The 24,055-nt window shown below is 44.9% G+C and overlaps 1 protein-coding gene across 1 annotated transcript in view; it reads left to right on the top strand.

The window, feature by feature from the left end:
• Nucleotides 1-7,469: 7,469 nt before the first annotated feature.
• Nucleotides 7,470-24,055, top strand: part of LOC105285875 (acid sphingomyelinase-like phosphodiesterase 3a) — a 34,883-nt gene continuing 18,297 nt past the window's right edge. The window contains exon 1 of the mRNA XM_011350405.3: nucleotides 7,470-8,110. The gene's annotated coding sequence lies outside the window, so the exon portion shown is untranslated. The remainder of the gene's footprint in view (nucleotides 8,111-24,055) is intronic.

The raw sequence follows: 24,055 nt of genomic DNA, 5'->3' as shown, positions 1-24,055 counted from the left end.
TGCTCCGCAAGATCTCGCCATTATACCCGGACAGCGAGTCATTACGTTAATCGGCAATTAAATACGTCGGGGATGATGTCGACCCTTAAGTTCCCTGATTCCTCGACGCAAGAGTGGTGATACCGTTGCAACGTAACCCACGCCTTTACGGTGCCCCATTAACGACGTACTCCTGCAATTGTCACGGTTTTGTTTGCGCCGCCCCCAGCGTCTCAATAAATTTCTTTCTTTATTGCTGTCGCTCGGGGGTGGCACAGTCCTCGGGCGAGCGCGATTACGTGCGATGTAACGCGGCGATATAATTTTAATTAGCTGTGGAAACGCGAGATGAATTAGGGGATCCCATAACTGCCGCCGCGTGCCAATTCAATAACGCGCACACGCAGACGTTGCTAATTGCTCCGGTTTAGTTCTGTAGCAATTTGTGCGACAGGTACGTCGCTCTATTGACCGACACGAAAGAAGCCGGATCTGATCAGGCGTCAGAGGGATGCGCGTTCAACTGCATTCTCGGCAACCGGATGTAACCAACCGACGATACATCCAGCGATTCTTGCAGTCGATAGCGTGCCACGGGACAAATCGATGCCGAGGAAGTTGTTGAACATTTAACGATGCGTCAAAAACAGGTAGTGCGGCTTCGTACGTTTTCAAGTAAGCAAGAGTGAGATCTCTCGAATCTGCAGTAATACTGTAGGTAATTGAACTGTTTAGGTAATTGTAATTTCAATGGATCGATGCGTGCACGTTGACGAACGTTGTTAAGCGTCGTTTGGACGACGGAAGTAGCTGAAAAACACCGTATAATTCCATGGAGAGGTTTAATAGTTGGAGCGTTTCTTCATCGCGCGTCGCTCGGATTTGAATGATTCTCGGTGGAAATTTTCACAGAGTTTTCGTGATAATTTGCGCGATATATTAATACAAAAGATGTTACTCGATGCTCACACGCGCATGGTCATGGCTGCCGACCGTTGATAACGCCACGGAACAGCTTCGAAGGGAGAAGTTGGTTCTTCATTCGCTTGCCTGTTATCGCAGCGAGCGTCGGGCGTGTCTGTGGTGTGATTATCGATTAGCCCCGGCAAATCCACTGAGATGGAAAATGAAATAGCCGCGCGCGCTCGTGTTCGGCTCATCGACGGCGTCAGGGAAATGCGTGATCTATCAACCTTATTGGCGTTACGTTGATTCCGTTCCACGTCCGAGTTCGTTGGCTCGCGCCACGCTGGTCGTAATACGTTTTAATAATGGAAATATAATGCGGCGTAAAATACGCCGCGTTGGAACGCACGCTCGCACCAATTCGCGATTATTCAGCGCCGCGCGATTACACGTTTTATAGGGATTAATAAATGTACGCGCGACTCCAGCCGGCCGGTTGTTTCCTGTCGGGTCAATATGACCGTCACACAACGGGAAATCCGATACACTTTTGTTTACGCCACGTCTGAAATATTAAATGCATAGTGGAGACATGCGCGCGATAATTATCGCCGCGCGATGGTAAAGCGGTTGCAGCATCGATGCACCGGATGCTGCGCGCAAACGTTTTATCTGAATTATCCCCTTATGAACGAATAATGTGAGCGAACCTGGCGCGCTGCTCGCTGCCGATATTATTGTCCGCGCGCATAAATACCGAATTTCGGATCCATCGAAGATGATCGGGCAATTAGGCCAAAAATTATCGCCGTCGATGGATTAATAAGCGCTTCGACATCAACGCGTCGATCCGTTGTATCAATCGATTGCGCTCGGCGTAGACCCAGGCGGATCAAATTGCGCGTCGAGCACTGATTCGATACACTCGCCAGCATTTTAATTCGCCCCTGGCAAGCTTCGCAATGAGGAGTAATTGTAACGCTGCTTGGAATAAGCAGCGACGTCGCGAGCGCGCTGTCGTTGGGGAAATTCGATTTTACGAGCGAAGGAATGCATTTCCTTGACTTCGTCCTCTTTTTTCCTCTCAACCAGGAGGTAGCGGACGCCTCGGCCAACCAAGTCACAGGCACTGCGTCAAAAGTACCAAGAGATCACTCGAACGTCCGTCGTTCGGTGAAGACAGCATCCATCCCCACCCTCCCCTCGTGGCACTGCAGTAGGTGAAAGATCAAAGCGTCAGAATGTGCACAGGACGTGTGTGCGGAGGGGTGCGTCTCGCGACGAGAACGTCGCTTTATACCTTCCCCACCCATCCTGCCGTTGTCACTCGAGAAGTAGCAAAGATGTTGCCAGTTCCAACGAGTTCCAAGGAGTTACGAACTGCTTCCAGTCCCGCGTGTTAGTTCCCGTCTGCTCTGTCCCTGCACCACCATGGGAATCGGTTGTTGCGAGACGATCCCTATGCCGGAACCGACGTGACCGGTGTGAGCGTTCCGCCAAACCGAAATATTGCAGGAATTTTCCCTTTTGCTTAACGTCGCTGACACCTGCGTGGCATGACCAATCTTGAATCGTCAAATGGTTCCTCACGTTTGGCGAACGTTGTGGCCAAGCATGGGTCACATCTACTCCAACGTATGTGACCTCTTGATCAATTTTTAAAATTTATTTTCCGAACTCTTGGGAAAAGATTTTTACTTACAAAGTTATTTGGCATGCAACTATGCGGAATCTTGTTTCGTCTTGTTTAGCAAAATAGTTTCACCCCTTCGGCATTCTTGAGGATGTGATAATTACAGGCTTTTTATATATTACATGCGAAGAATATTGGTACACGAATCAGTGGCCATGACTGAGTAATCGCAATCGACATGAAAATGCAAACGTGACGATTAATCGATGGGATATTACTTTAAGAAACTTGAGAGCACCTGAAGTAATAATTTTCGACCGGATAAGAAATGAGAACACTTCATAGACTCGCGAAAGTTATTTCATACTACTTTGATGCAGCGTGCGCTCAGCGAGACCCGCTCAGCTATACAAAGACACTCAAGTTCCGAAGTTGGTGGATTACAACGAACTTCCCCCCCGCAATATGTAACTTATAGAATTTACAGATACTTCAACGAAGATGGTCGAGAACCATTAACCGTCCTCAACGTGCTTCCCGAGTCCAGATATACACTTACTGTATAAGCCTAATCTAGGCTAGTGTTAAGTCTCTATCAACGTTTCCCATTCCGACAACCAACTTGCTCACAATATATGAATCATCTAGCTATTATTTCCACCTTCATTATATAACTTTCTTAATGACACGTAATTTTCTATCGACCTTTTTAGTTAGTTCCTCAAACTTTTCAAAATCCTGCAAAAAAAATAATACATTATTTCGAAAAAAGCACGATTATGTGATACGCAAAGAGAAGATAAAAGGAAACAAAACCAATTATAGACTAAACTAGAACATTTAACATTACAATTACGACTTCTGATGGATTACGTTCACAGGAGTCTCGAAGCAAAATTAGCCCGCTTGGACCTGGTATTTGTTAAGGCCGGTGCTTACTCCCGTGTTTATTCGTTTCCTCGATAGTTCGAAAACTAAGCTCTAGCGACGTATGTGCAACACGGAAATCGGTCATTCTTATACACGTGCATGGATATTAACACAGCGGGCAACGACGTCGGGTCCAATGGCACTAACTCCTCGTAACGACGCGTGTAGTGGAAACGCATGTAGGCGAATGTGTGGCGCACATGTGTGGGGAGGGCAAAAGTACAAAATACATGGTGAAGCACAAACGAGTTTCCCGATTCGCTGGAAGCTACGCGCGCGTTGCACGGTGCACTGATCTAAAAGCCGAATAAGCAGCCGCCGGCTAATGAAACAGCTAATCATACGTGCGCCGTGTATCATGTTTTATTACATGTAGGTGTGTATGCGTGTGTGTGCTTGGTCGCCTTGGGAAATATTACACGTATCAAAAACAAGCTCGCGCCTTCCCATTAAACGCGCCACGTGCTGAATCACCGTCGCATCCGAAATTTCGCGCGTTAACTCGCCCGAATCGCGTTACCCCGAGCGAAGTTGCTGCCCGAGCTGCGCCTTACCCCTATTCCACCCCGTATTCGCGCGACGGGGGCGGGCTACTGGATTTGCGCGCGGAAATCACGGACGAGCCAAGTTTGCATAATATTAATTCCACTGTAAAAAGGACACGCGCGCTTACACATGTACAATGCGCTTTTTTGTCCGCGTGTAATCAGCGCACCCTCTACCCCTTGCCTTCTCGGCCGACGGGCGATGACGTAATCGCGCACTCGTCGCCGCGTTTGTCCGCGTTCAACCCCTCTCGAGTCTTCGCGATGATCGCTACGACGAGATGCCAGCGCAAATCATGCAATATGTAATTCCCGGACTATTTCGGCCGGCTGCTGAAGCGCGACTGATTAGCGCCGGAATATTCACGATTCCGCAGCTGTGCACATCCCCGTTTGCGTGCTCGCTGTATATTTCACGAGGATTTGTACACGCACCGCAACGTCGGTTTCCTGCTCATCAAACAACAGAGACAGCACCGTCAAACAACGGATCCCCCGACTACGATCTCCTTATTACCGCGCGGGTATTCCTCGGCGCGCGTACTCGTGCCGTAAAGTCGTTACCGAGCATCCCCCGAACGCGGTATCGATACCCGCGCGAGACACAATTTCTGTCACGCGCGCCGGCGATTGGCCGCGGCGGGGAAACGCGTGCTTGCAATCCGCTGAAGTAAATTCCACTGATCCCGGTTGAATCCACTCTCCCGGAGTCCTTTCGCACGAGCGACACGAGCGGAAGGCACAGATGTGCCCGCGCGCGCGGCAAATCCGAAAGAAAAGAGGCCAAAGTAGCGGAAGAGGACGAAGGGGATGAAACTTTGCGCCGTCCTCTCCTTCCCACGGCAGGCGCCGGGGTTCGCCTTATCTATGTAACCATTCGGCACAGTATCCTACTTTACTCCCCCGCGTGCTTCCCCCGGTTTTGACAGCAGGCGCACGAGAAACGAATCTCCGCTACACCGGCTGCGAAATCCCCCGCATTCGTTTCGTCATAGTCATCCAATTCGCGTATGCGAATGTGCGCGCGGGATAAAATATGCTCGACCGATCTGCGCTTACGTATGTTATCCGCGCGGGTGTTACGAGGATATTTACGGTATTTCGTGATTGTAAAGTATCGGCTTTTTGGAGAAAATATCTGGTAACGGCGATGCTTCGGGAGAAAAATATTGAGCAGCGTCGATAGTTTCGGAGAAATAATCGACAAAGAGACCGATGCTTGTTCAGGATGATGTGAAATAACGAGTAAATGCATGTGATATTTCACAGCGAATGAAAATATCGATGTGTCCTATTGAATATTCGACGTCGCCGGGTCGATATCCCAAATGTGATATTTTAACATCGTATCGCGGCATCAATTTTATGTGTATATTTTCGTCCGGCTATTGGATATTTTATATTACTTCATATCGCCACTTCGTACCGTTCGGCGTATTTTTAGAGAGCGTCGCGCATAAATTTATTTATGATATTTTCTATGGATGATTGTGTGTGTGTGGAAATATATCTCGGCGCCGTATTAAATTTAAAGCATCTCCGGGTATACCGCGCGGCGCGTTACTTCCGTCTTCGCAGACACGAAAGCCGGAAGTGGGTATTGCCGCTACCCTCACTCGCCGCTTACTAAATTAGTACCGTCTCAACCCCAGGCTCTACGATGCGACCTGTTCCTTATCTGTAACCACCATGCCGCCACGGACCGGTATCCACTATATCATCCGACCGGCACCCTCCACAGACTTTGTGCCTGCCTCCCTCTCGCTCACGCATACCGACGTGCACATAACCGGCCATGGATTCAGTTGCCACGCACTAATGCGCCAGTTAGGTGGATCTGCCCGGAACATATGCTTCGGTATTAATGTCTCTGTAGTCTGCCAATATGCGGCTTTTATTATAACAAGCGTATTCAATGTTGCAGGCGCGGCCGCGCGAATATTTATTATGATATCCGCTTTCCGAAAACTACATTGTTACATATTTCTCCAGTGAGACTCTAGATGCGTTATATTATAGCATCACCGTTATTGATCCTATAGTTACAACAAGATCCCTATCGCATCTCGTCAACTTTGAATGTTGCACAACTTGATTAAACTACAAATTGAAATTTGATAAAAGCAAAAGTTACTCCAAGTTTAGTAGAGATAATATTGTTATCGTTTACTTTTCTTTCTGGACAGTTCTAAAACTGATATCGTTGTAATATGTTATAACGTTCGATAATCATATGTTTTACAGCAATACACGTTTTACGCGAATATAGCATGTTTAATAATTTATATGCAATTTTCAGGGTACGACAGATTGCGATCCAAAAGGGCTGGATGAAGAATAGAAAGCAAAGCCATAACAGACAATTTCCTGGCACAAAGTATACAATCATTAATGAGATCCTTTTAAAAGTTTACAACCGTCGTTAAATTTTAGTGTCGTTTCTAAAGCGGAGAGAATAATGTCCTCCTTTTCAAATAATCAGAATACGCTATTACAAACGAGTTCAACTTGTTCCTGGTATTGTCATATAAATACGCATCGATTTAAACAGAATGTATCAAAAGAGGTGTATTTTCTTTGTACTATATATATTTCCTTAGTTCTTTCAGTGATAAAATAGCGCGCGCTATTACCACTCATCTGTAGGCGCGAATAGACGTATACGTCGACGTACAGAAATATCACTGTGCTAGTGAGAAAAATTAGAGCAAAAAAAGAAGCAACAAATGAAAGACACATGCACACGGGAGACGCCAGGCTGAAAATAACGTACGTGACAGTTAATGGGAAACAGTCTAAGCAACAATGATGCCCGTCACACATGAAACCGCGGATCGACATCGGTGGTAGTTGAGTGCCAGAAGAAATAGCACATCCGTCGAACGAGGGCGCGAATAAACAGAAAGCAGAACAGCCGTGGAGAAACAGAGGCTGGAACGTGGCAGGAAATGCTCCGTTGAAAAAACTGAGGACCGACGGGGGGGGCGGGCAGGAGGTGCTCTTGATTTCTGGTTAATAAAACGTTATGCGAGACATAAAATGATACGCTGATGTATCGCGTGGTATAGCACAATCGAGACGGGAGGCCGGGAGGGTGGCACGAGAATGGGGGAGAAAGCCACACTACGGGGCTACGTGTTGCAGCGGCGAGGGATGCGGTCCGGAGTTGTGGATGGGTAAGCAGGGGCCCCAGGGAATACACGCAGAGAGAAAGAGGAAAAGAAAGGGAGAGAGAGAGAGTCAAAGAGAGAGAAAGGGACAGAGAGATACCAACCCTCTCTCACACGTACGAGATACGTACGCAGCTGGTGCACGCATAAAGAGCGACGCGTGTTGTCTCACGGTCACGCGTGTGCGAGGTACGTAATGGGTTGAAGGTAGTAGAGAAGCGCAGTCGCGAAGCCGGAGCCACCCTCGCAACCCCCGGCAGGCAGCGCCGGCGGTGGCGGCGGTGGCGTCGGCGTCGGCGTCGTCAACCTACTGGAACACCATCCCGAGGAGGCAGCGAGTTCGACTCGTGCCGGGTTGCGAGCCGCACACGGTTCGCCGATCGCGTACACCTCGTGAGGGTACACCGAGGGGTGGCATAACGCAGAAGGGTGACGCGACGCGAGACCCCGCGCTATTTCTCGCGACAGTGGATACACCGTATTTGCCGCGCTGCAATTAAAACGGCCACGCTGCAAATTCGCGGGCTAACAGATAAAACTGATAAGACACTTGGAAATAACGTCGAATCCGGGCGACGCAAATCGGTGCCGAGAGCAGCAGATATATGTGACTTATCCGAGCGCGAGAGTGCGAAAGGTCTTCGCAGTGTCATCGAGAGGAGGAGAAGAAAATAGAGAGTGAATCACATCGTTTGCCGGCGGCAGAGAATGATCCGCGCGAGGGAGGAACGTTGAAGACTCTATCTGAGGGGAGCGATATATAAACCGTGCTGGGCTAAAACCGCAGTGATTTATACGCTGCGATCATAAGTTTCCTCGCGACCGGGAGGAGGAGAGGAAAGTGTATGTAGGGTGTATGTGTGTGTACGTGTATCTGTTCTCCGGTATGATCAGTCACGAGTGAGGTTCCGGTACCGACGTCCATTCTCGCGGAATCACACGACCACGTAAGTGCTGATTGCCTTCCGTTCGCAGTCGTACGCCCCGGTTCTTTATTACTTCAATAAACGCGTCGGTTTCGAGGGGCGCGAAGTAGATGAGTTCTGTCATTCTCGCCTACGTAGGAACTCACGTATGATTATCCGAGTTGAAGACGTTCATTAGTCATAATAGAAAGGGATACATTATTATATAGCGATAAAATAATTTTATCAGCAGAATATTATTTTTGATATTTTATGTACGAATTCTTGCTGGCAGATAACGCCTCTCTCACTATACTCGAAATAAAATAATCTTCCAACGATGATCGAAAAAAGAAGATTCGACTTGACAATGAGAATCGCATACTAACAAACTACGAAAAATAATAATTTATTCAACTTGCAACATAAATGGCAGAAAATCTTGTGAAAGTTTTATTTTGTAAATGGAAAAATATACTGAACAATTTAAACTTAAATAGTTTAAGATGTTACAATAATACATTTTATTTTTGCACGTAGCTCCCGACATTTGTTTTTGAAAAACGAAGTTTCGTGTTTATTTGACATTCAGATAATATTTAACATTTATTATTCAGATACGATTAAAAACAGCTTTACATCGATTGTAAACTTTCATATTTTCTAACCATAGTTTCAACTGCTCACATAAAACGATGTTGTGGTCAAAGAAAAACGATATTGCAGCTGTTTGTATAACTAATATTTCAAACATTGCAAACTCGTAACCATATAAAAATCCTGATATTTTGCAGAAAAAATTGCAACTATTGCAAAGAATTCTGCATTGTTTTTTTTATAAATAAAAATCTTGGCGATTGAATCGGGATTGGTTTTAATTCAACAATCAAGATTTTACATCAGAAAAAAGAAATTGCGCGAGAGAGACAGAGAGTTATCAACTATTATAAACTAAATCGTCTTATATCGTACTAAATGAACACGCTCGTATAAAAAATTGCCAATCTATCTCGGACTTTTGATGAAATTCATCGATCAAAAGCATAGTTGGTATCGGCGAAGGAATAATTTCATCAAAAGATCACTTTATTCTTCTTTTCTTAGACGTGAAACGGTGTTGTGTAATGATAGCCTATTACGTCTCTGCAATTTTCCTAGGATTACACGGAAATTACTAGTATCGTCTAATTAACAACCGGGCATTGCTTTGATCCGGAAATTGCAATTTCCGCAGTATCGAACGTGGTTAAATCGTTCTTGGCGACCAATCTATCTGCCCGCACGGACATTATCGTTAAGTAAAACAATCGGTCGGCATTACGCGCCGGCCCGAGAAGTTAAACTTTATTTTAAACGTCCTAACGGAAGATAAATTATTACAAATCCGCGTTAAATCCACGTGGTGGCAGCTGGAGATGCACAAGGAATACATTAATGCGAAATGCATCGCGCGCTCCGCCCGACGAACGCAAAACTAACATCTGCGTTATCCTCGAGATACGCAAAATCGCTTAAGCGCGTCTTAAGCAGGGGAGACGAAACTTTCGCTATATTCGTCTGACAGTTACCCGATACATTACACGGCGGGATGCCCGATATATTATGCGAACGAGTATGTATGTACGCTGTGCGAGTACATCGTCGCGTCGGCGGATAATTTTATTTTAGCACGCGAATTCCGACGCGAGCACGGATATTGCGCTTTTTCTTCGCCCAGCCGTATATATCATGTACGATGCGTGTGGATCGCGGCGCGAATGGAATCGCGAGCGATTTGACGTAATGATATTACGTGTCGTAAATTTTACGTTCAAGAGAAACGGAGAAAACAGAGATAGAGGGAGTAACTTTTGAACGTTGACCGATGCGCCAAACGTTGTGCATTCGCTCCGAATTCTCGTGCTGCTGCACGTCGGATCCGCGAATGGTCTTTCGCTTTGCTTTTATTTTGCCTAATTAATTAAATTCGATGTTTCCGTTAACAGCATTTTTCCAGAGCTGAACCGTAACTTGATTGTCTCGTCTCCCCAATTCCGTTACGACTCAGTGCCTTTATCGGATATTGGGCGCAATGTCTTTTATGTCTTCCATGAAAGAATTTTATTTCAGTGATTATACTGGAATAAGAATTCTCTTCTGTTATATCGTCTCATTGCGACTGCACTAATTCTTCTGCAAAATGATACCTAACACTCGTAAACGTAGCAATCTCTCGTTAATCCGTTCGCGCTTGTCAGTGCAACTGACGTCGCTTTCGTTCTAGAGACGTTTAGAGATTACTTCGTTTCGCCGCGCGAAACGACGTCGAGCTCGAGTACATTTTTCGAATATATATTCTGCGTTACTGATATCTGCTGCGATGAGAATTTCACGATCTGACGCATGTGATTAATTTGAATTTTAGATTGACGACGTTGTACTTGTCGTGCTCGATCTCGTTAATATTTGATGCGAACGCGAGGAAAGAGAGACAATGCGAAATGAGAAAGCGACGCGCGATGATGGATAGAATGCAACGTAAACTTATTTGCTTCGATCTACGTCCGTATATATCGTAACAACCCCCTGCCAATATTGTCCGTTTTCGTATGCAACTTTTAATAGCGGAGATGTGTCGCTGTCACACAACCTTTCGTTCTTCCCATGTGCGTTCTCACGTATGCTTCACAAATCCGCGAAGAGACGACATGTATGGATTTATAAGTGATAAATGTAACTCTTTCTCCGATATCTGCAGGCATCCGCGAATGTCGAAATAGTGTAACTCGTGTCAGATCTGCGTTCGCTTCCGCTGGCGCGATATTAAGTTTGAAAAACGTCATCTTCTTCTTATAAAATACGTTGAACGCGTCCGATCTTCGATTTTAATTTCAGCGACAATGTTCGATCCATTTAATAAAGCCAACTTCTTCTTAAAGGAAATCTTTGACGGAGTCTATTTTTCTTGAATATCGATGGCGAGTAATATTTTATTAATCAAATTTTCTGCGAATTTTCTCCGAAAAATTCTTACGTTCTCGATATCTAACTATTTACTGGACGAGATTTTAATCTCGATTTTTAAACCTTCTAAACAAAAATCAATAGCGCGGATTAATATAGATTCTGCCGTCCATATTAAGATCAGAGTTCTCAGAACGGTTCAACTATATTCATCCCGGAATAACATCGCGTTCTTGTTTGTCAATATCGATAAAAATGGGAGAAAGTGGATTTTGTGGGAATGCAGAACCGCAAACTGATCACTGCGCCGATTTCGATCGAGGAGTCGGCCGAGTGACATTCGCCGACGGGTTTACCAGGGATAACGTCGCCGGTCATACTTTGAAGTGCCAAGAGCCATCACCTTGGGAGGCTCGCTTTGCACATCGTAAATCACGGGGAAACTTTCATCGGCTCTTTGACGCGTTTTATAACGCCTTAAAAGTGACCATCAATTATCGCTGGCCGCATGCATGCACAGCCGAGTGCATGGGGACGCGTGCTGCGTGTACAGACGCGTGGGTGCGTGCGTGTCGGGTATTACATAAATCTCGGGCATACGGCTGTGCCGGTATGCCGGCCACGTCCGAGGAATAAATTCGCCATGGGGAAAGAATCGCCCCGTTGGCTGCCGTTCTACGTGTTCGAGTTTGGAAGTGACGTCGGCCATTCGATCAAGAGCACCGGCACGACTCCACAACCCAGTCTGCGTCCCTATTGTAGCTCATTACGGCGTAATATCGCTGTCGATAATAATAATTGATCCCTAATTGGATTGCACTTCGCGAGAGCCTTCTCCCTCTCTCTCCCTCGAACTCTCTTCCGCCACTTCCCATACTCTCGCGCCATACGGTACTTTGTGAATTTCGCCCACTACCGTAAATAATTCAGTTTCTCCCTGCTGTAAACTCTAGTTAAACCGATTACTAATGTAATATCGCCCGATGTATAAAAACAGGGGACGAGGCTACACGGAGGTTTCCCGGTGGCGGATAACGTTGCGGTTGCGGTAATAACGGTCGTAAACGTCGTAATAATGGAGCACATCAAAGAGAAATTCACGGCGGATCACCGGACAAATGTACAATTCGTTTCGAAGTGGCGCAAGCCGTGGCCGCAAAAGTGTTAATGGCGCACGAGCGCATTTCTGCGCCATGAATATGCATCGCTGGATATACATCGAACAATAGTGCATCACGAGCGAGGAGGCAATGCATAAGTGAGCCTCCCCCCTAACTGTAGAGAGGCAGGGTGGAAGGAAGAGAGAAAGAGGGAGGTTGAGTCAGGCTGGGAAATAAATCTTCCGCGGCCCTCAAATTAAGACGACCGCGAGAGAGAGAGAGAGGACATTCACTCCTTAATGTGCCGACATGATTCCGCGAATGCTAATGCCTTTTTTTGATGTATGATAACGATTCGCGATAACGATCGCGCCGCATATCGGTGGTATATGCGTTTCCTCCCCGCTGACTTTCACCCTCCGGACGCGTGAGCCAAGCTTATTGCATCGTCACTGATCGATCCATCTCAACATTTCGTGGATTCCGTAGACGCGTTATTCCCTACGCGCGCACGATTTCCTATGGTGTAAGACAGTCTGAGAGAAATAAATGGAGAAAGAGAGAGGAAGAGAGAACCCTCGTCGGTACACGTCGTTTGGTAGATTTAAATAGCCGTCCTTACTCACGCACGAATGAACGTTACGTTCGTTCAACGATTATATGGTGCGATAATACCCGATTTCGCAATGATCGACTTCTTCGCAAACTTAATTTTCACCTAGCAAAGATTTCGGGAGTTGCTCGATCGTGGGGATCTTTTAATCAGAACTGTCACATGAGTAAAGTGCAGAATTGCATGCCGGTGCACGCTAGAAAAGCGTCTGCTTCGTGAAGAGTCTCATATTGATATTTGACGTGACAACCTGTACACGCGAAACGATAACAGGACTTTAACAAGATTCTAGTACGAGCCAACAAAGCTGGCGTTGATCGAATTATTTCCTATTATCCTCGCCGCACTGTTAGTTACCGTAATATCTAAAATGGTCGAAAGTGGCGACGCTCGGTAATCATTAAACAGCGCGATGAGCGATACTTCCCGATATTTCACGTTAAATGTGCATCAGAATTTTCGGCGGACACGCGTAACCCGCTTATTCGGTTTAATGAAACGCAGCGTTTTTCGCGCAGGGGGTTGGTTGACGCACGCGACTCGTTGCGAGCTTAATATGCATCGACCGTTCCCTCGCTGCAGGCTTCGCACAATATCAATCACGCTTTATTGGTCCCAGCGCTCTGTCTATACATTTTTTTACGATGCTCCGACACAGGTATCTGCGATATAATACGCGATCCGATGCATGACCCGCGTCTACCACTTTATTCCCAATTCATCGGCGATAACAATAGATATCAAATTCGGTTAACTGAATTTTCCTTGCGCCGAGGAATCGCACTAATGGTGCACAACGGCTCATGCCAGCGTTTGTCGATCTAATTCAATCGCGAATATTCTATAAATTATTGTAAAACTGATATCTGCTTTTTTGTGAAGAATAATCGAATAATATTCAAGAAAATGCCATGAAAAGAACGTGATATTAGATTATAAAAATCCTAGAGACAAATAGTTGAAAAACAATTGAATAAACCTTGGCTAGATGTTTATATTTTTCAGATAATCATGTGTCAACGTAAGATATGTACAAAGGCTGAAAATAATGACAAATTAGAGAAAATTTTATTATCTACAATTTGTTTTGAGTATCATCTTCAAAAAGGAAATCGGTCATTGTGCACGTCTGGCATGAACAGAGGATTCTATATTTAGGAAGCAATATTCAAGCAATATTCGATCAAATTGGTGGTATTTTCGTGTTGCAGGGACACGCGCTGGGGCTGAAAGGGTATAGTGTGGATAACGAACGAGTGTGTCAGAATTCAGGCCGGAAAATTCTTTGTCTCGCTTTCCAGCCATTCATTCGACTTCTTCGATGCTATTTCGCCGTAAACTGGCCGCCGCACGAAATTCTGTTCTAATCATAACGATTGTTTCATAGCGTGCACGATTCACACGCTGACTTTCTCCCGGTCGGACGCGGATTTATTACGCGTTTGCCACAACCCACTGCTATCGATACCATAGATTATCCGCACGCACCGGTTCCACTTTTGTTCCTGACAACGTGCGCACTTCCCTGATTTCAAGGAAGGATCGCGTGCCTCTTATTTATGAGAGCGGTGGATCTGATTTAATCCCCCAGGAAATTTAAATAATTGTATAAACAAATGTGTGACGAATTTACTTGACAAACTCCATTTGTGGATGTGACGTGTATTATAATATATTTATATAAAATGCGAATAAAATATAGAGAACGACCAAGAGAGTACGCAACGGAACGCTCGGAAGTGAGCTTCCATTTTTAAACCAAATTTAATTTCATGGAATCACTTCCCATCAATTGAATCACTTGAATTCATTTACTTTTTTTGTGTCGCACGTTTCCTGTACGTATCGTTTTCCTTCCCATCGCTCGAAATAAATACAATTATTGTGCACGTGTGTTGAATTTCCAGTACACCGCCGTGCTGCTTGACTCCGACCGCTTTCATAATTCTACGCGGTCGTTATGCATTTTATAAACATCGTATAAAAATAGACAGGAGATATTTAGTCGACCGCTCTCTCGTCCGGCTCGTCGCTCGTTCGTATCGACTCGAGTGTTTTTTATCGCGCAGCCCTCCTCCGTTCGTCTAATGGATTGCGGCCGACTCGTTCATAATCGCGATAATGCAGGGGGATGCACCGGGACGCGCTAAATGTCGCAAGTGTCGCGAGGCAGACGAGTATTCTAACGGAAGAAATGATGCACGAACCGGAAGTTCCTGCAAGATCGCGAGAATCGCAGCGCCGCCTCGCCCCGGAATGCAATGTAATTTAACTTAATTAAAGCAGCATGGAGAATCCAAGAACACGCGCTCGTCCGTCCGTCCGCTCGCTCGCTCGCTCGTTCGTTCAGCTCGACGCGGATCGATATCGAGGAATTTTCTGCGGTGCTGCTGCTCGGTTTCGCGCGCGGCGAGATGCACGACGTGCGCGAGGTGGCGTAGTTTCTTGTCACGCGCGCGTTTCGTGCTTCCGCGTACCACATTTCCGGTCCCCTGCCCGCCGTCGAACGTATTTCCCGACACGGCCGCTTAGAGACCGCATTTACCTGCAAAACGTTTCAGGGGCGCATCGTACCACACCGCACCGGAGTGGACCTATATACGCGACGGGTAATTGCGCCCGGGATATTTCGTCGCTTAGGGCCAACTGAAACTTCCCGGCACGATGTTCGTTCGATACGGCAAACCCGCCGATACGGCGGCGTGAATGGACAGGATTTTTCCGAGGGGGTTTCTCGCGGAAGCCCTCTTTCCGGCGCTTGCTTTGCGCGAGGACTGATTAATTCGGGAACTGTTGCGGCTGCGTGAGGAGCTACGAGGGTTCCCGTGAGATAAAGGGGATGAATATCGTCTTGTCTTCCCGATAGCGGCCTGCTGATAACGCTGATTCCCGTGCGCATCGTCGTAATCTCACAAAAGACACTCGAGATCTTAGCGGTGCTTTGTAATGCTGAAGGAAGATAATGCATCCCCTTGTCGCGGACCCTGTTTTTTGCACTACCACAATCGTTAGCGTGCACGTCGCGGAGCCGCGCATACGCCTGAGATTGGCGGTGCTCCAAGCTAACGAGCCGCGCAAGAAGCGCGGCCGCGACGCAAGAATTCGGCGGAAGAATGTATAAACAGGGTGGGCGGGGCAGCGAGATCGCTGATTAAAGAGGGCCGCGAAGCCGCGAGCCGGCGAAGGGTTGCCCGGGGATAGATAACCCGGGCGAGCGTTATTACGACTTGGAACGATTTCTTGTAAGGGCGGGAAATGAGCGAGAACTTTAGCCTATTAAGCGCAGAGAGTACAACTCGCCGACGATAAAGACTTACACGCGATCGCCCATTTGCATCCTTTCCGTGCCGTCAAATGACATCCATTTATTCCGTTCGCCTTCCCGCATCTCGGGCCGCGCCGTTAATACAAAATTAAGGGCGGAATATCTCGAAGACCTGCTTGCAATTTCGCTGACAAATTCAGCGTCGCTTCTTCCTCGGAGACTCACAAGGGAAGGTTTTTAGGTGTTACACTCGGATTTCAAAAATTTTTTGCACGCAGGTAGGGAGGTCCCCAAATAGAAGAAAAACAATAAAAGTAGCGGCCCAAATGCATATTTGCGCGCTACGTGCGCAATTTTCGATGTTAAGTTAATTACTCAAAAATGCTATTTCCAATCGAATTCTTTACATTTTTTATTTCACCTAATGCACATTTATATTGCTTTGAATACTTTTGTGTGTGTGCGCGCGTATGTGCTTCTGTGTGCGTGTGTGTACTTGTGTGCGCGCGCGCGCGCGTGTGTTCAGAAAATACGAGCGTCTAATGTAATCTCGTGCCGCGCGAGCACAGTGCGTATAAAAGGCCCATTGCTCAAAAATGGTATTTGCATCGTAACTTTTTTAATTTTTTACTGCAACTGCCAATGCACACAATTTGGAATAATTGTACATTGCGCAAATCGTAGTTTGCTCTTTCTGCGTGATTTATTGTACGCGACTTTAAATAGATTTGATCAGAATCCATAACGAGGACACAAAAGATCTGGTCAAGGGAGGTTTTTAATTCTTTCAGTTTTAATTTTGGTTTTGATTTCTTTTTAAAGCGTTGTGCATTAGGTGAAATAAAAAATGTAAAGAATTCGATTGGAAATAGCATGTTTGAGTAATTAACCTAACATCGAAAATTGCGCACATAGCGCGCAAATATGCATTTGGGCCGCTACTTTTCTAATTTTTCTTCTATTCGGGGACCTCCCTACCTGCGTGCAAAAAATTTTTGAAATCCGAGTGTAACACCTAAAAACCTTTCCTTGTCAGTTGCCTCGTGGCGTCGTCGCGTCTCCCGTGCTCAAATAGATTCATGCGTAATTTAGGATCACGCGGGGAATAAAGTTTCTGAAAAAGCACAACGAATCAGGCGAGAAGGGGCCGAGGTGGGAGCGATTGTCGCGGGTGCCCTATTGTAGAGCGGAGTCAAGGGATTCCTTGAGAGCGGGTGGAAGGTAGAGTGTCGCAAAATAAACGAGAGTTTCAGCTCGTTAACCGTCGAACGAACGAACGGGGCCGCGCTAATAAATGCAACACGCGATACTTTATTTGCATTTGTCCGCGCGACGCCGAATCAGACTCACGCGCGCACTTTGAGAAAAGTTTCCCGGTCGCACGGCGGCGGCAACGGTCGCTGAAGCTGCGAATTAGCTACGATTGGACCCTTGTCGGCGTTAAGCGCGACCGGGATATAGCGCGACGTGTGCACGCAAGTTAAACACCGTATTTCTCCTATGCGTCGTCAAAAAACATAAAGTCCGACCGCGCGACGAATGTATATTTTCGAGCGGCATGTTCTCTCTCTCTCTCTCTTTTGCTCGCTCCCTCTCGCCGAATTAGAGAATTCAAAGATAAATTAAACGAAATAGAGCTACGTTCCTGGAGGCGTGCTCCGGTACGCGCGGCGAATTAAATATGCGAGCAAATATTTTGCAAAAGTCGCGGGATAAAAGGGCGCAGACGTCGGCGCAATTGAAAAAGATGTATGAATATGCATGCACCTGAAAGAGAGGCGGCCGCGTGCGCGCGCCCGCCTGCTCTCTCACGGCGGCGTACTACACGTCTGAAAAATGCAATCCGAAGGGCTAGTTAAACTAAAAACTCGCGTTAAAGCCCTCGCGGAGTTCCGGAGATAGGAGGATACGAATAGCATGGATGGCGGGAGAGAAGACGAGAGCAAAAAGGGAGACAGAGAGACGATAGATCGTCCATATAGATGGGCAACGTTTACTCATTTAATTTCTGTGCATCATTCACGAACGACAGATGACGTTCGTCGTCGCTCCGTTCGGAAATTACCGACGTTTTAAGCTTATCGAGCCATACGCTGCTAATAAGTCTGCGTAAATGTCTCTATTTTTTCCTCTCTCTCTCTCTGCTGAAAACCCGATTCTGCAACGACATATATGTAATATCAAAATCTGAAAATAACAAACGCGCGACCAACTTTTCTCATATTTAAAAATCGATGCACCATTTATGCAATTGCTCCACTATATCAGGCACTTTAAATATTGATCTCTCTTTTTTTTATTTGATTTATTTTTTATATTTGCAACGCTGCAAGACGTAATCTTGAATGTGAACCAATTGATATGTTTCACTTAAAACTATCGTCACGCTGGTTCTGCAATATATGTATATATGTTTTATATACATTTTAGATACTCGCAAAAGTTCGTAGAAATAAATAATAATGATAAATGATAGAAAAAGCTATTTTTATTTATTGAAATGACATATAATATTTTAATCAAAGTATTGGCCGTTGTTATCAATAATCTTTTGCCATCTTTCAATTAATCCCGCGTCGATAAAATGACTCATTTTTTGAAGCAATCCATTTGTGATCTTACAAACTTTTGCAAGCAATAATTTCGCAGGAACTCGAATACAATTTCGTTAATTCGACAAAAAAAGCTGCATTTCGAATTAATAGTCGGAAAAGCCAAACGTGCGAACACTACAAGCCCTCCGTGTCCTCAGGCACGTACAGACGTTCTTGAAGGCTCGTATCCAATTTCGGGAGGCGAATTTATGTCCCAGCGCAGGTCCTTGTGTCTTTTTACTGCACCGAGCCTCGACCGAAAGTCCGTTGCCTTCAAGTGCCGCTGCCTTTAAACACTATCCCCAAAGGTCAATTACCGATAAACTCATGGCTACGTGTACATAAGCTCGTGGTGTATAAAGAAGGACGACGCCAGGGCGGTGATAGCTAAAGCACCGCTCGTAAACGCGCAATGGGAGACACAACCCTGCGGTATCCGGCGTAAAACCGAGAGAGCGCGCGCGTATGGGGTTACGGGTTAAAAAGTTGTCGCGTGAGCGTCGGATAGGCGAAACCCTGGGGCGCCTCGTAGTGCCTCGAAGAACCACCAAGAGCCCGAAAGGCCTGCTGATTTTCCCCGAGATTTACGGTGCCGCGGCAATTTCGGCGCGACGCCGCTTCCCTTAGCGTGGTATGTCGCGTTTAAGGGCGTAGCTCTCGGAAACACGCAAACTCATCATAAACGTCGCGAGGACATTTTTGACACGTTTAATCGCGTCGGGGATACGAGATTCGCGAAACGGCGAGCAACTCCGTGTGCTAAATATGTCGAACCCGACAGCAACGAGCGAGATATATAAAGTTTCATACACGTCCAAACTTTGCTCGTACAATGAAATTATTGAACGGAAATTTAGCAGGAGTTATTAATCAGCAATTAGTTTACTACCGCGGCATAATTAAGCCACCTAAGCTTAGCTTAGATTAAAAATGCAGGATCCGTTTTCTCCTTTAATCAATTCCGTTATTAATAACGGAATTGATTAAAGGAGAAGGAGAGGATGATTCTGTTTATAACACAGCTGTATATAACATATTTGTGTCAGTATTCTTAACACTTTTAAAAGATTTACATCTCGGAACTCGAGGACGATGCACCAGGTCGTTGTGTTGTGCACGTCGCGCGGAGGCACAACGAGGACGTTGTAACGGATAGCGTGATAAGCGTCATAATTTATAACCGGTCGCGGATATTCCGCGGGTGGCTCTTAAACGGCGGCCAGCGAGCGCAATCTGCGGGAACGCGCGCGAGCGTGTACGCGCGAATAACGTGTGTTACGTTGACACGATGAAAAACGTATTGCACCCTGCAAGCTGCGCGATAACGCGCCGCGAGCCCCTCTGTAATGACATTTCCGGGACAATTTTGATTTGCATTAACGAGGCGAACGAGCACGATTTACGTCGCAATCGTGTACCCGGGCGCGATTAACGCGTAACGTGAATGGCGCCTCGGGCGAAATCGAGCGAGGAAATACCATGAGGAGGGGCGAAAAAAAGAAAGAAAAAAAGAGGAAAAACGATTTTGTGCATAAATTGATTGCTGGAGGCGAGAACAAGATCCTGGTGACGAGGGATGTTTCACGTTACGGCAAAACAATGCTTGTTATATGAAGAGCATAATAAAATGGCGTTATTATAGGATTATCTTTTAATTTCCAAACAGCGCACGCACTGTGCGTTTGCAAATGTGCACGCGTCCGTCATTTTGTATAATTTTGTTTCTAGAAAAATATATCACCGCGTGTAAAATTGGTGTAATACGGTTTATGTCAACTGAAAAATTGTTGCGAACAATGAGTTTGTCGTAACTCGGCTTAAAACATACGGATGGTTGACGGATTCCTTTCAACAGCTCTCTGATGTGGTAACAGATACGAAAACGCGCTTTCTCGTGCAACGCAATTCGCTACCCTAGTTACAAATTTGCTTTGAAAAAATTAAATTCTGATCATTAGCAAATATTTATGTATACTGTTTGAGAAGAGTGTACGTCGGAGAGCAGTACAGCGTTGGCATAGCGTATAATATTAGACTTGTCGCGAAAAGTGAATATACAAAAAACGCAGAAAAAAGACGTGTTTTCTTATATTTTCCGTACTTGGAAATAAAACAACTAACGTGATCACGCTTTGGACAGAGGAGGATAAAAGCAAACAAGTGCAGGAAGTGGAGTGTCTGAAACGAACAAACGTATTGATGTAGTGTAGATGCTCAGACGGCAAAACGAAATCCAAAAACAGTGATGCGCGATTTATCTAGAAACGAGGTAAAATTGGATCTTGAATTCTATCGAAAGGAACCAATCAGCAATCGAGAAATTGGTTGTATACCTTCTTTCTGTAGAATATAATCGGATCGGGATACGGCTTTGAAAAATCAATCAATACGCTTATTGTACCCGTATGCCCTTTTAAACAGAAATTTATTTATACGTTTGAATTTTAGTATTCCTTTGTAATATGTAATAACGTGTAACATTAAAGTTACAAAGTTTGCATTTGCTCTATTATACTGTCAAATATTACATTATATATCATAAATTACTAATAAGAAATTTTAATTAAACATTTATTCAAAATTTTTACCATTTTCATTTTACAGCAACCTTTCTATTTTTTATTGATACGTTCCATCGCAGTACGTTACAATCAAAAAATGAAAAATGTGACTTTTGATAAATTTTCTAAAAGGGTTTTTTATTTTACTCGTAGTTGAAAGTTCCTCAAACCCGAGCCCGAGCGCTCTAATAAAAAATGCGCCAGCGTAACGCGAGTATAGCGAATATCTCATAAAGAAGTAGCATCTACGTGATTCCACCTTATCGCGATCCCTCACTGATTTCCTGCTGATTGCCAATAGCTATAAAAGCGATAAAAAAAGTCCAAGTACGGCAGAAGGAAGAAATGTTCTTTCATAAAGATGATATAGTCAATGCGATCGAGGAAACGGATTTCCGCGACGCTTGCACGATAGACAGTTCGTTAGTCACCGATCTAAGAGCATCGATAATTACTCCGCCATCCGTGTATCAGGAGGTCACTCGGATGACGCGATATCGAGGTCAGTTTTCCAACACGAACAGAGAGGATCAGAGACCCGCAGGATGGAATACCATGCTGTAATATATATGCGAGGAACGCGTCAAGTAATCGCGCGGGAGGTTTATGGTCAAACAACCTCAGTTACCTTATTCGGCGATACCGCCAATGTACCAATAATGTTACTTCGTTGACAAAGTGTTGCTATAACCAGATATAATCTTAAACAGAATGACGGAATACATGTAACGGGCGACGTAACATGCTCGCCATCAAAGTTACGTGCGCAAAAAGAATATGTATGGGATTTTTTTGGGTTTAGAAAAGCGCGATACGCTATCTCGGCATGAGTTGCTCTTTGAAACGGGGAAAGCAATTACGCAAAATTTTTTGCGCCAGGTAAACGGAAGTAGAAAATGGTCTTGCTACTTTTATAATAATGGTGACTGAAAGCCTTGGGCTACTTTTGAATCGTTATGCTGCGGTACGCGTGCAATTAGTTACATCCGAAAGCTCAGCATGCGCGCGATGTAACAACATTTAAGCGCTCGTTATTCCCGCTCGTGGAGAAGCTATCGCGTTAACACTTTACGTGGAATTCTTACGGCGAGTCGATGTAGCCATTTGTGCGATGCGACACGCGATTACAAGTAATTACAGCTCGTGCGTGTCATGAATATTTACGAGCACAATTTTTAAAGTTTCGTTTAGTGCCTCAGTAGCTATCAAGAGAAGCGATTTCTCGTCTACGAGCTTCAGATTAATAAATTTTAAATACGACACAGATAATCTGAAACGTGTGTTCCGCTATTAATAATAAGTATTTTTAATAGAAAATAAGTTATCGTTTTGAGAACAAAGAAGATCTCGAGCTTTTTACTTGATAAACAGGACAAATGTCTCGTTTTAATTTAATATCTTCTTGACGTTTTACTTAATTCTGACAGTAATGATGCATAAAATTAATTTTGCCATCTCTTAATAAAGATATTTATTTGAAGATATTTTCCTAATTACAGATATCTAATTATAAATTATAAATTGAAATATTATTAATCGCCAGTCATTCATATGTCAGATAAATATTTTCTTCGATCAAACCTGGCTAACATATTTATCTGATATATAAATTATAAATTGAAAGACTCAGAGATATCTAGGACATCCGTTTTATTTTTGCAATGACGGTAACAATGTCGTATAGCGACAAACATTGTATTATTTCAGATCAGTATTTAAAATGGATGAGAAAAACAACTTTCTCGAGTCAATCAATTTCATCGAGACACAAGCGATCTCGCAGGTAATAACTCGAATTATCGGATAATTACTCTTTTATGATTCGACAAATATAATTCACGTCCCATTAATATTTTGGCACTCCGTCCTCGGGAATTATTCATGCCACGGCATAATGGTTAATGTCGCATATGGCATACCGATTATTATTTTGCATTAAGTCGTTAGCGTTCAGCCCGTGCACGCGGCCCCAAAACGCGAACAAGAAAATCGCGTGTCCCACCGTAAACTTCCGTCCGGCAATGGAAAGAGCCGTCCATGATAGAACGATTGCCCGTAATAGTCCGCTTCGTCCTCGTAATTCTGCTCGTCGTTCCTGTCGTGTGCTAGTCACAAATTGAAATTCACGGTGGTCGCCGGGCCAAATGTGCCCGCCCTCCATTCCGCTCGCTTTTCCGCGCATACAGGCTCGAACCAATACTGTAAGCAAGGCGAAGCATGAATGGGCGCCTCCAAAATGCGGAATTTCGAAAAAGGATAAAATGAAAAATATGATATGGAATTAAAAACGTTAAAAAAAGGATTTGTTATGCGCCGGTATGCACATAAACGATAAAACGATAAATGAAAGCAATTTCCGCGGCGAGATAAAGTGTCTACAAAATATGCGTGACACAACGCGATAATTAATAGCAACGTGACAAAAGATAAAAATTTCCCACGAAAGCTACACTTGCGTCTATTGATTTTGTTTAAACACCATAAGCGCCAGAAATTACGTTACCGGGGCTGATGCAGAATACAACGCCTGCATCGGACGGTTGTCACATTTGTTTAACCACTCATGTAAAAACTCGTGTAAGATGCTCGAGTAATGCGTCGCTTTACTATGCGCAGTCGACTCGTAAAGCGGACAATTGTCGCCGAATTAAATCCAAAATTAGCGCTTGTTTATCACCTCGCGCAGTGTCATTTATCTTGAATATTTACGTCTCTCCGGGAACGAAATACCCGCACGACGCGCACTGCATTAATTACACGCGGCAGTACGTCACATATTTCCCGTAGAATAATGAATTCCATACATTTCACGTAAACGGAATTTGATTTTGCGTCCGACCGTGTCGATTTTGCGAGAATCCTCCAAGTACGTGGAACGCGCAGCGCAGCAAGTCAACGGTTTGATTTGCAA

This window comes from Ooceraea biroi, chromosome 6, assembly GCF_003672135.1.
Source record: "Ooceraea biroi isolate clonal line C1 chromosome 6, Obir_v5.4, whole genome shotgun sequence".
Lineage (NCBI taxonomy): Eukaryota > Metazoa > Arthropoda > Insecta > Hymenoptera > Formicidae > Ooceraea > Ooceraea biroi.
Note: the sequence above shows the minus strand (reverse complement) of the source record. Positions and strands in the feature narration are given on the sequence as shown.